General features: G+C 41.6%; 1 pseudogene; it reads right to left on the bottom strand.

The window, feature by feature from the left end:
• Nucleotides 1-663: 663 nt before the first annotated feature.
• LOC132061274 (uncharacterized) lies at nucleotides 664-5,007 on the bottom strand (annotated as a pseudogene).
• Nucleotides 5,008-14,156: the final 9,149 nt, after the last annotated feature.

The following is a 14,156-nucleotide window of genomic DNA, read 5'->3' as shown; positions in this document are numbered from 1 at the left end:
ACACCCATAATATACCGTTGGAAAGGTATTTCAATGCTCTACAACTTTCATCAAGGAAGTTTTCCCAAATTCCAAATACATTTTGAAATACGAGTCGTAAAATGAAATACGGTCCGTATTTAACCATGGGACATCAAAATGTCAAATTCCAGAATGTTCAGAAATTCTTGGTTCCAGTTTACGATTTGAAATACGGCCCGTATTGTGAAATACGGTCCGTATTTAACCCTATGATATCAAATTGCCAAATTCCGAATGCTCGAAATCCTTGGTACCGAGTTTACGACTTGGTTTACGGCCGTGGCGAAATACGTCTACTGTTCATGGGCGTAAATCACTATCTCACAACTGAACAGGAAAAATTCCAATCCCCACATTCCTTATCTGATTTTTCAAGTCTAGGATCATGGTTAAAGCTTATGTTAGAGTACGAGGTGTTACAATATCTCCCCCTTAGGATCATTCGTCCTCGAATGATGGGTCATGGTTAAGAATATGTCTGAGCATGGCTTGAACACATAAACGTAAAGAAAACATGACATGAAACATGAGGCGTGAAATTATGTGATCACATGAAAACATGGATACTAAAGCATGAGACATGAAACATAAGCGCTGGATACATGACATGAGCGTGAAACATGAGACATGACATGACATGGGCTATGGAAAGTTACCTTGAAGGTTCTCTGCTTGCTGTTCAAACAGAAATGGGTACTTGGATTTCATATCCTCCTCGGCTTCCCATGTAGCTTCCTCAACCTTCTGACTCCTCCACAGGACTTTCACTGAGGCCACTTCCTTAGTTCTCAACTTGCGAATCTGACGGTCAAGAATGGCTACGGGGATCTCCTCATAAGTCAAACCATCCTTGGCTCGTTATGGTATCAACGGGAACAACCAACGACAGGTCCCCTACACACTTCCTCAACATGGACACATGAAACACGGGATGTACAGCGGCCAAATCTTGTGGCAACTCAAGTTCATAGGCTACTAGACCAACCCTTCGCAGAACTCTGTAAGGTCCAATATATCTGGGACTGAGTTTGCCTTTCTTGCCAAATCTCATAACACCTTTCATGGGTGAGACTTTTAGGAACACCCAATCATCAACTGAAAATTCTAAGTCCCTTCGCCTCACATCTGTGTAAGACTTCTGGCGACTCTGAGCCGTTTTCAAACGCTCCTGTATTAACTTGACCTTCTCCATAGCCTGATAAACCAAATCTGGTCCTAACAACTCTGCTTCACCAACTTCGAACCAACCAATTGGTGATCTACACCTTCGCCCATACAGAGCTTCAAACGGTGCCATCCCAATACTAGCATGATAGCTGTTATTATAGGAAAACTCGATGAGAGGCAGGTGATCATCCCAATTACCTTTGAAATCCAAGACGCATGCTCTCAACATGTCCTCCAGAGTCTGAATAGTACGCTCTGCCTATCCATCTGTTTGCAGATGAAAAGCTGTGCTAAGGTTCACCTTGGTACCCAATCCTTTACGAAAGGATTTCCGGAAGTTCGCCGTGTAAATCGGCGAGCACCACGATGCTGAAATAATGGACACGGTGTCCCATGCAATCGACAATCTCATTAACATAAAGCTTGGCATAATCTTCTGCCGAATCGTGGTCTTGGCGGCAAAAAATGCGCTGACTTAGTAAGCCTGTCAACGATCACCCAAATAGAGTCATGTCTCCTAGCTGAACGAGGTAAACCTGATACAAAGTCCATATTAATCATTTCCCATTTCCAGGCCGGAATATCGATATTCTGAGCCAAGCCACCAGGCCTCTGGTGTTAAGATTTCACTTGCTGACAATTCGAACACTTAGCTACAAAGTCTGCTACATTCTTCTTCATATCATTCCACCAATAAATCTCCTTAAGATCATGGTACATCTTAGTAGAACCTGGGTGAATGGAATACCTGGAATTGTGAGCTTCTGACATGATTCGCTCTCTAAGCTCATCTACATCTGGAACACACAATCTACCTCGGTACCTCAAGGTACCATCATCTCCCCCTTGTTCGAAAGCCGTCGTCTTATGCTTGTGAATCCCCTCTTTCAGCTGCAACAAGTAGGGATCGTTAAACTGTTTCTCCTTGACTTCAACGACTAAAGAGGAAAGAGCCCTATTCTGAATAACCACACCACCATCCTCGGAGTCCAAAAGTCGAACTCCAAGATTGGCCAAGCGGTGAACTTCCTTTGTCATAACTCTCTTATCTACGTCCACGTGGGCTAAACTTCCCATGGAACGCCGACTAAGAGCATCCGCTACAACATTCGCTTTCCCGGATGGTAAAGAATATCCACATCGTAATCCTTAAGCAATTCGAGCCATCTCCTTTGCCTAAGATTCAGCTCCTTTGCTTGAAGATATCTTGCGAGGCTTTTATGATGCGTGAAAATGTCAACATGCACTCCATACAAATAATGACGCCATATCTTAAGTGCAAAAACTACGGTACCGCCAACTCTAGGTCATGAGTCGGATAATTCTTTTCGTGAACCTTGGCCGACGAGATGCATAAGCTACAACCTTACCCATTGCATTAAGACACATCCGAGACCAACTCCCGAAGCATCACAATAAACCACGAACCCTTCGGTTCCCTACGGTAGAGTCAAAGCGGCGCGAGAAGTCAATCTCGTTTTCAATTCCTCGAAAGCTGCGCTCACGGGCATCGACCACTTTGAAATTTAACTTCCTTCTTCATCGGCTTGGTCAATGGTCTTTGAAATAGACGAAAACCCTCTACGAAGCGTCGGTAATAGCCTGCTAGACCCAAGAAACTGCGGATATCTAAAACTAATGTGGGTCTGGGCCAATTCTTAACGGCCTCAATCTTCTGAGAGTCAACCTGAACACCCTCACCAGAAATCACATGACCTAAGAAGGCTACTGACTTGAGCCAAAATTCACACTTAGAGAATTTTGCATACAACTTGCGGTCCTTGAGAATCTGAAGAACTATACGAAGGTGTTCTGCGTGCTCGGCCTCACTACGGGAGTAAATGAGGATATCATCTATGAAGACAATGACAAAGAGGTCGAGATATGGCTTGAAGACTCTATTCATGAGGTCCATAAATGCTGCTGGGGCATTGGTCAAACCGAAGGACATGACACAGAATTCGAAATGACCATATACGGTTCTAAAAGCGTCTTAGGAATATCTTGTTCCCTAACCTTAAGGCGATGGTAACTCGACCAGGAGATCTATCTTGGAGTAACATTGGGCACCACGAAGCGATCAAATAAGTCATCTATTCGTGGAAGAGGGTATTTGTTCTTGATCGTGACTTTATTGGTGGCGATAGTCAATGCACATACGCAAAGAACCATCTTTCTTGAGCACAAAGAGGGATCGGGGCACCCCATGGAGAGACAACGGGTCGGATAAAACCCTTGTCTAGAAGATCTTTGAGTTGAGCCTTAAGCTCTCGTAATTGTTGGAGCCATCCTATAAGGTGGAATAGATATAGGTTTCGTACACAGGAGTAGGTCAATTGCAAAATCAATTTCCCTATCGGGGAGGGATCCGGGAAGATCCTCGGGAAAGACACGGAAACTCATTAACAACAGGCGCGGCGAAGAGTTGGGGTGCGGGAACCGAATCCCTAACCGAACGAGATGATAGATATAACCCTTAGACACCATTTTTCTTGCCTTGAGGTAAGAGATAAACCTACCCTTAGGGCTTCGAATCACCCTTCCACTCTAAGGCGGCTCATTAGGAAACTTGAAATTTACGGCTTTGGTTCTACAATCGGCGACGCATAACATGAATATAACCAGTCCATGCCCATGATTACATCAAAATCTACCATTTCTAACTCACATAGGTCAGCTGGGACAACATGGTGATAGACTCTAACTGGACAGCCCTTATAGACACGTCGGGCTATGACGGACTCTTGTTGGAGTTGACACTTCAAAAGGTTCTTTTAGCTTTTCAGGTTCCATACCAAATTTTCTAGCAACATAAGGGGTGACATAGGATAGGGTGGATCCAGGGTCCATGAGAGCATAAACATCGGTGAAAACGGTGAGTATACCTGTGACAACATCAGTACGGGCATCGATATCCTGACGCCCGGTCAAGGCATACAAATAGTTTGGGCCACCGCTTGTGTTGTCGGATCTAGGCCGGTGCACGTCTGCCCGAGTTTGGTTATTATGAGGAACCGACGAATTTATTGACCGAGTCCGATTACCTCCCGTGCCTGTCCGATTGAAGGGCAATTTATTGAACATGGCCGGTGGCCACACCCATAGCAAATATTCGATCCAGAGCGGCACTCCCCGGGATGCCTCTTCCCACACTTAGCACAAATCGGATTGGTGAAGTTACTGCGAGTCACACCGGCACGAGATTGGGAGCTAGCGACTGAAATTTCTGCGACGGTTATCTTTCGAACTTGAAAAGCGGAGCACTTCTTTGTGGACGGAGCAGGTCCTGCTGACCTGTTCTTAAAGAATTTCTTGTTTCCGTTCCCGTGAACTGTCCGGTAGACTTAACCCTCTTGTTGAACTCCTTGTCTTTCTCTTTCTGCAAGGCTTCCTCCTCCTTTAGCCTTGTCTCATTTCCCTGTACGAAAGCAACCATCTTGGAGATGGTCATTCCCCCATTCTGTGCAGCAATGTTGGCCCCATCATACAAATGAGAATCAAGTCCTCCAACAAACCTCCTCACTCGCGCCCTCATGTCCGGTACCATATTTGAAGCATGCTTGGCCAGACTGACAAACTCTAAATAGTAGTCCTGAACTGATCTGCCATTCTGCTTAAGCTTCAGGAATTGCTCGGCCTTAGCTTCCCTGACCTCTACTGCATGAAGTGGTCTAGGAATGCACTTGCAAACTCATCCCATGTAGCATCGGGTGCATCCTCACCTCGGGACAATTCCCAAGATTCATACCATGTGTTAGCAATGCTCTGCAGCTGATGAGCTCCAAAAGTAGCTGCTTCAGTTTCGTCAGCTATCGTCATAATCGAAGATTTTACGAAGAGCATCAATGTAGTCCCGAGGGTCTTCGTCTTTCTTTGTCCCCGTGAAGAGGCGGGGGATTCATTCTGAGGAAATCCTTAGTCTTAGAAGACTCTCCATTATTTCTTGAACTTGACCCAGATTCCTGACGTTGGGCCTGAGCTGCTACCAGTTGTGTGAGCATATTGATAGCACTCCTAACATCTCCACCCGAATCACTAGAAGGTGTAACTGTAGGAGCGGTTGGGGCTGTTGTCTGAGTCGGAACGGTCTCTTCGCGAGTTGCTTCCGCAGTAGCCCCTTGGCTAGTGGCTGTAGCTTTTCTGGTGTATTTCCTTTTCGCAGGCATTTTCTGAAAATACGTACACGCACGAATTAGAAAGATATCCTAAAAGTACTGCTCTAACTGCACGATCTAGAGTATGAAAGAAGTGAGACAATCTAGAATGTCTTGGTGGTCAACTGTTTATATGTATGGGGCCCTCACACATATAAAGGTGACCCCACTGGACACGCTTTCATAGACTCCCTAAAGACACTTGAACCTAGGCTCTGATACCAAGCTTTGTCACGCCCCGAACCATGGCCCGGGCGTAACACGGCACTCGGGCCTTGCTTGCATGTGTCCGAGCGAACCTCATGGCTTGCTTGTCAACATGGGCATCAAAACAATATATCTATATGATGCAATTTAAATGAATCATGAAAATATAATTTGCGGAATAAAGTCTTGAAATTATCTCATAGCATGAAAATTCATAAAAACATAATAGTACGCAAACATGGAAGCATACCGACTCGTGAACTAATATATGTCTATGAAACCTCTAAACATGTCGAATACTAACTACCGGGACATGGCCACGGACTACCATAAACTGCATACTAATATAGACTCCATGTTGAACCCGAGAGGAGTGGGGCTCACCAATAAGGCGATAAGCGAGGTGATCCTACCGCGCGGTGTATGCTCGAAAATCGGTATCCGCACCGTGAAGTGCGGGCCCGAGCAAAAGGGACGTTAGTACATGGTGAATAGTACTAGTATGTAAAACCTGCTGAAATGAAGAACATGGCACAACATAGGTATAGGACATGAACTGAAACTGAATGTAACTTGAACATGAGCATGAAACGTGAGTAAAGTCTGAAAACAGTAATTCAATGAAAATACATGTATATAAAACTTCTTGTAACGTGGGGAATGCTATAGTGTAACCGACAACATGATCTGGTACTTGCGTCCTACCAGGAGAACACTCACACCTTGCCAGGGGATATGAGATTTAAGTAATAATAAGCATGTAAGGATCAACTGCATAATGAAGGTGTTGCCTCCTGCGACAACCCTTATCCTACGGTGGCGACGTAGTTTCGGGCTATCCGAGCCTTCTCGGTTAACTAAGCAATCCCAAAAACATGAACATGATATAGTTGGCTAAGAAGCCCATGATTTTCGTGAAATAACTTGTAAATAACTTGTAATCATGATTTCACGAAATAACTTGTAACATGGTTTCATGAAATATCTTGTAATATGGTTTCATGAGATAACTTGTCATAGTCTTGCAAACATGTTCTTGATTCATGAGTAATAACAATAGTTCATAATTATATATATAATTGACTTGAAAACATGCTTGTAACTTGCTACATAAAATCATAAAATTTCATATAAACATAATGAGAACACATGAGGAAGAATTCATGATTCATGGATTAAGCTAGGGTTCCTAATAACCATAATGGAAGATTAGGAATACAATAACGAATATAGATACAAAATTCATGTACATAAATACATAACTATGGGCTACCAATATGTTGGGTTTAATGCCCTAGGGTTTGAACTTCATGGATATCAAGAAACGGAGCATGGGGAAGAACGTAGAGATTCCCACATGTGGATGGAAGTTCTACATACCTTAGTCGCTCCAAAACTTGAATTAAAGACTTGAGCTTTGAAGAAGATTTCCAAAATCTTGAATTCTTGAACCTTGAGATGGGTTTTCTTGAAAACCCTAGTTTTTGAATGATAATTTCTTGTTTAGATTATAAGGATAGGTGTTAGAATTGATTTGGAATAATTAGAGTAGGCTTACCTTGGTGTTCTTGATGATGGAAGAGGGTAGGAAGTCGTTCTAGGGCTTGAAGGAATGAAAAATAATGATTAGAACTGATATGGATGAATATATACTGTTCTGGAAAAATTAGATTTTCGGCCCAGTTAAATACTGGCCGTATTTTGAAATACGGGCCGTATTTTGAAATACGGTCCGTATTTTGACATATGGACTGCCTTTGCGTCTCTTCGGTAAAATGGCCATAACTCTTTGCACGGATGTCCGTTTGACCCCTATAATATACCGTTGGAAAGGTATTTCAATGCTCTACAACTTTCATCAGGAAGTTTTCCCAAATTCCAAATACATTTTGAAATACGGGTCGTAAAATGAAATACGGTCCGTATTTAACCATGGGACATCAAAATGTCAAATTCCAGAATGTTCAGAAATTCTTGGTTCCAGTTTACGATTTGAAATACGGCCCGTATTGTGAAATACGGTCCGTATTTAACCCTATGATATGCAACTGCCAAATTCCAGAATGCTCAGAAATCCTTGGTACCAGTTTACGACTTGGTTTACGGCCGTCAATCCGAAATATTCCTTATCTAGTCTTGTTCATGGGCGTAAATCACTATCTCACAACTAAACAGGAAAATTCCAATTCCCACATTCCTTATACGTTTTTCCAAGTCTAGGATCATGGTTAAAGCTTATGTTAGAGTACGAGGATTTATTTATTGTGTTTACCGACGATATCCTGGTATACTCTCGATACGAGGCAGAACATGCGGATCTTTTACGTGCTATCCTTAGAGTTCTTCAAGCTCGGGAGCTATATGCAAAATTTTCAAAATGTGAGTTTTGGTTAAATTCTGTGACTTTTCTGGGGCATATTATTTCAGCTGATGGCATTCGGGTGGATACCCAGAAGATTGAAGCTGTAAAGACTTGGCCGAGACCTATAACACCTACGGAGGTTCGTAGTTTTATAGGCTTGACGCAGTTATTACAGAAGATTTGTAGAAGGTTTTTCTTCTATTTCTGCACCATTGACGAAGCTGACTCAGAAATCAACCAAATTTCAATGGACAGATGCTTGTGAGCGCAGTTTTCGGGAGCTGAAAGATAAATTGACTTCGGCCTCGATTCTGACACTTCCTGAAGGGTCGAAGGGCTATGTTGTCTATTGTGATGCTTCAGAAGTAGGTTTCGATTGTGTGTTGATGCAACACGGTAAAGTCATTGCTTATGCTTCAAGGCAGTTGCAGAAACACGAGAAAAACTATTCAACCCATGATCTAGAGTTAGCTGCTGTGATTCATGCCTTGAAAATGTGGAGGCATTATTTGTATGGTATTCATGTTGATATTTATACAGATCATAAGAGTCTTCAGTATATTTTTAAGCAGAAAGAGTTGAACTTGCGGCAAAGACGATGGGTGGAACTATTGAAAGATTATGATGTTAGCATCCTATATCATCCAGGGAAAGCAAACCTCGTAGATGATGCTCTTATCCGTAGATCTATGGGTAGCTTATGTGATGTTCAGCCAGAAAAGAGAGAGTTAGCTCGTAAGCTTCAGCAGTTGGCTAGCCTTGGAGTTCGTTTAATGGACTCGGGCAATATGGGAGTTACCATTCATAATTCAGCTATTTTGTCACTAGTGGTTGAGGTGAAAGAACTCCAGTATGAGGATCCCATACTAATTTGGTATAGAAATGCACTTTCTCAGAAGAAAAATTCATCCTTTGAGATTTTTGCGGATGGAGTTCTTAGATGTCAAAGCAGATTGCGTGTTCCTGATGTTGTAGGATTACGCCACCAGATTTTGGAGGAAGCCCATTGTTCCCGTTATTCTGTTCATCTAGGAGCGAAATCCATATATTGGTGGGACGGAATGAAGAAAGATATAGCAGTGTTCGTAGCCTAATGTCCTAACTGTCAACAGGTAAAGATCGAGCATTAGAAGCCTGGGGGATTGTTGCAAACTATGGAAATTCTGACTTGGAAATGGGAAGTGATTAACATGGATTTTATTGTAGGCTTGCCTCGTTCTCAGCAAAAGTATGATTGTATATGGGTAATTATGGGTAGACTCACAAAGTCAGCTCATTCCTGCCTGTCAGAACTACATACACAGCTGAAGATTATGCAGAGCTTTATATAAAAGAGATAATACAACTCCATGGCATCCCAGTATCCATTATTTCTAATAGAGGAACTCAGTTCACAGCTAATTTCTAGAAATCCCTCCAAGAAGGTCTGAGGACTCAGGTGAGTCTTAGTACAGCATTTCATCCACAGATTGATGGACAAGCTGAGCGTACCATTCACACTCTTGAGGATATGCTACGGGCATGTATGTTAGATTTTTGAGGTAGTTGGGATGATCGCTTACATCTTATAGAGTTCGCTTATAACAATAGTTATCAATCCAGCATTCAAATGGCCCCGTATGAGGCTTTATATGGGCGCAAGTGTAGATCACCGATTGGGTGGTTCAAAGTGGGAGAAACTAAGTTAATAGGGCCAGACTTGATCTAACAAGCCATGGAAAAGGTCAAGCTTATTCAGGATCGATTATTGGCAGCTCAGATTCATCAGAAATCTTATGCAGATAATCATCGACGGGACTTAGAGTTCCAAGTTAATGACTGGGTATTCTTGACGTCACCGATGAAGGGCATCATGATATTTGGTAAAAAGGTCAAGCTTAACCCTCGATATATTGGGCCTTACAAGGTTGTACGCAAGGTAGGCCAGGTGGCTTATGAGTTAGATCTACCTTCGGATTTAGAGTCAGTCCATTCGATTTTCTATGTATCGATGCTTCGTAAGTGCATTGGAGATCCTTCCAGAATTGTATCGGTGGATGATATCCAAGTCACCGAGCAATTTTCCTAAGAAGAAGTTCCCATTGCTATTCTAGATAGGTAAGTTCGAAGGCTCAGAACCAAAGATGTAGCTTCAGTTAAAGTTTTATGGAGAAACAATAATAAGGAAGAAATGACTTGGGAAGCTGAGGAAGATATGAAGTTCATGTATCCACATTTTTTTCCACTCCCAAGGGAGATTCAGACAGAGGCACTATTGTCCCCAGGTACGTAATACTTTCTTTTGATGATTTCTTGGTCGTGTGTGGCCATTATTGTTGTTGTTGTTGAAGCCCTGTGAGGCGATATATATATTTTGGGTTGAGGTGACAGGATGGTAGTGGCATATTACAGGGGAAACTCTGGCAAAATTTTTGTAGAATCCCTAAGAATCTAACATTCGAGGACGAATGTTCCTAAGGGAGGAGGAATGTTACATCTTGGAAGTTTTGTGTCGTTGCGTTATGAGTAGACTAACACAAGACTAAAGTGGAAATGAAGCCCTTATAATTTTAAGGAGGGTATTTGATAACTTTAAGTGTGTACCTTAAGGTTTTGGAGTCATACGAATCGGTGGAAGTAAGTTCGTTGAAGGAATTGGAATTTGAGTCATGTTTTGGGAAAATTTCGTACCATTTGAGTTATACATTGTTTAGTAATGCCTTGAGGGGGAGATATAGGTCCCCTTAAATGGTTAATTAAGTTTTATACAAGTTCCAAGAATGTTCCATAAGGGTTGGAGGTCAAACGAATCAAAAAGAACGCATTTTCGCGAAATCGGGGAATATGGGGCCATATACGGCCGCATACTCAAAATGCTAGGCCGCATATGGGAAGCAAACCCACAAAATTGGCAGCCAAAACTTCCCAACCTCCACCCCATGGAGAGGAGGGGAAATGCGCTCGCATATCCCATATGCTGAGCCGCATCTCCACCGCAAGTTGATGCGGGGGGGGGGGCGACTTTGCCACCTTTTTAAATCCCAAAAAACCCCATTTTCATCTCAACCTCCCACACTTATTTCCCCACACTTATAGAGAGTTCTTGAAGGTTCCATAACGCTCCAAACCTTTCCATATCATCAAGAAGGAAGATCAACATCAAAACATCAAAACATCGAAGACAATCCATGGAAGGCAATTATTCTTGTTTCTCTCCAAAATTGTGATGAACTTGGTTTTGGAAGGAGTTGAGTGAGGTGAAGTTTTCCTACTATAAGGTATGTTCTCCATATTATTTACATGATTGAGTAGATAAAAAGGTTTAGTAACCCTTGGAAAGGAAAAGAATTAAAGTGGAGAAGTTATAAAGTGTGACGTGAAGAAGATAACTATGAGATGAACTTGAAAAGGGATTTTCGACAAATTTGAGACTAAATTGAATATAACTTCTTGATTATGATATTGTGGATGTTGTTATTGTGGTTTGGGATTTGTTTTGTAATATGGTGGAAGTTGATAAAATAGGGGAAATCTTTGCTCAAATTTCGTTAGCTCGTTAATTACACTAGTTTGAACGTAGGATTGTTTTCAAGACTTGACCTTAGTATGAACCCTCTTGAATGTAGATTTTACGGACTCTGGAGGAGAACGTAAGTAATTAAGAAGACGTCAAGGTATGTTAAGGCTAACCCTTTCTTTCCAAAGGCATGATTTCCTTATTGTGAATCCATCTAAGATATCTGTAATGTCCTATTCCTAGAAAGTTCTAGAATCTCATGACTTCCAAGATTCTTGAGATATTATTGATAAAAGCTCTTCATAGTGATGATGATAATGATAATAGTGGCTCCATAATAGAAATCGGGGGCTTACCGACTCTATGTCACCCCGATAGAGTTGTAATGTTCCCTTTGGATACTCATGTATGTCATATATGTATATAGCTATGTTGTGACACCGAGCTTATATGCCCGGGTATGATATCTATTGCGCGCACACCACTGTAGTTGGGTATGGACAACACCGATTCTTGATATGGTCGGGTATGGATAATACCAAACCTTATTATGGTTGGGTGTGGTGACATCGAGCCTACATGGCTGGGTATGGTATCATTATAAGTATATGTACGAGATGTTTCCTTTAGAGGAAGGTTAAGTATGCATGACAATCATATTAAGAGGTATAAATTGATCTCTTTATCTTATGTCATCTTCATGCTTTCATCATGCCTTACATACTCAGTACATTGTTCGTACTGACATTATTTTGTTTGTGGATGCTGTGTTCATGCCCATAGGTAGGCGGGGAGGGAGAGCGGACTTTTTAACGCTTCGTCAGTGATTGTCTAGAAGTGCTCCATTTGATTCGGAGCTGCAGTAGATGGTATTATTCTTTTGTGTACATATATGGGCATGGCGGGGTCCTGTCCCATCTTTATGATATTACATACTCTTCGTAGAGGCTTGTAGACAGATGTGTATAGCTAGGTATCCCATAGTCTTATCGGTTTACATTTTGTATATCATTTTTGGTGGCTTTTTCGGCTTGTATATATGGGCATAATTAATGATGTTTGTATAAATATGCCTATGTTTGATGGAACCTGTGTCCTTTGGTTCATGGTAGTTATGAGTTAGCCATGTGGCTCACCTAGATGTGATTATAAGAGTATGCTAATAGGTGCTCGGTGGGGTAGTTCCGGGTGCCCGTCATGGCCCTCCGGTTAGGTCATGACACTGGCGCACCAGGCCAAAAGTACTGAAAGTTGAAAACTCATAGCATGCCTAATTTTACCTTGGTGTAGTGCAGAGGGTACTACCCCTTGCAGCGTACCAGGCCAATTTTATCGACACCCTAATTTTTTGACCTTTTGGACTTACTCTCTCATTTTCGGACCCTGGTTACCATTTTTTGATATGTTTCCATGCCCGTACCTAATCCTAAAACATAAAAAACAACAAAATGTTATGCTATCTGTTTTTAGCTACACTACGAAAATAGGGAAAATTATATTACCTCCCAATAAGCGCTTGATTTAAAGTCGTGGCATGACGCAAGTGGTTCAAGCTTTAAGCTTGACCTCCATTCGTCTCTCAGAAGGACGATTTTTATCTATCTCTTTCTTAGCTCTCACCTTCATATTTTTCATTACATCATGTCGCTCATCTATTACATCATCTAATAAGCTCTCATCCTCACGACATGTTTCTACTCTCACTTTTACCTCATCCTTATAATATTTTTCACTCAACTCTTGCTCACCTCTCTCGACTATTGTAACCTTACAAAGCCTCTCAATGGAGTCGGGAACTTGAGATCCTTATAGACATTTAAGGTAACTTCATCTTCTTCGACCCTCATCCTCAACTTCCCTTTTCGTACATGTAACATCCCGTAAATTTGAGTTAGGTGTGAATGTCTAAAAATCTAGTGTTAAGATGATATTATACCTATATGAATCCATTCTTGATGAATTCGGGTGGAAGATGGTCGTTTGGAAGTGAAACCAACAATTGAATTTCTTAAGGGCTCTTAAATTCGCCTAAGTTTTGGTAGGTCTGTCTTCTGGGCGATTTTCATGAAAATGTGTTGCGAATTTGGAAATACTTCCTTGACGAAAGTTGTATATCTTTCAAATAGCTTTCAATGGTAGGTCGCCCATCCCAAGAAAAGTTACGTACAAAAAGTTATGATCGTTTTACTGAGTGAAGGTCAATTGTCGAAAACGAAAAAGATGTGTTGGGCCCGCGAGCACGAAAAAATCAGCTGCAGACCAAAATAAAAACATGACCAAGTGCTGAACCCGCGCTGCGGATTCAGTACGGATCGGGAGTTATTTTCTGATTTCGAATTTCCTATAAGTCCTAATTCATTGTGTTATATCCCACTTCGTTTCAAATCGATATTTCTGAGGAAAAGAACCCCAGAAAAGTCTCTCTAACCCTAAAGTGAGTTCTCACACAATATTGATTATTCCCACACCATACCCATCCCCTCTTGATAGCAAATCATCTCTCTAAAACCCTAAGTTCTTGTATATTCAAGAAGAGGAAGAAGAGAGGCGTGTGGGATTCCATCAAAAGGTAAGACTTTTGATTTTATGAGATTATTATTATTGTTTGAACTAGTATAGAATAAACAAAGAGGTTAGGATCCACCAATGATTTCCATAAGCAGAACAAGATTTAAGGCTTGCGAAAAACCTAATTTTCGAAATTCCAAGAAACTATTCAAGTTCTAATCTTTATCATCTAAAACCATTG

The sequence above is a fragment of the Lycium ferocissimum genome, chromosome 6 (genome assembly GCF_029784015.1).
Source record: "Lycium ferocissimum isolate CSIRO_LF1 chromosome 6, AGI_CSIRO_Lferr_CH_V1, whole genome shotgun sequence".
In the NCBI taxonomy this organism is placed as follows: Eukaryota; Viridiplantae; Streptophyta; class Magnoliopsida; order Solanales; family Solanaceae; genus Lycium; species Lycium ferocissimum.
Note: the sequence above shows the minus strand (reverse complement) of the source record. Positions and strands in the feature narration are given on the sequence as shown.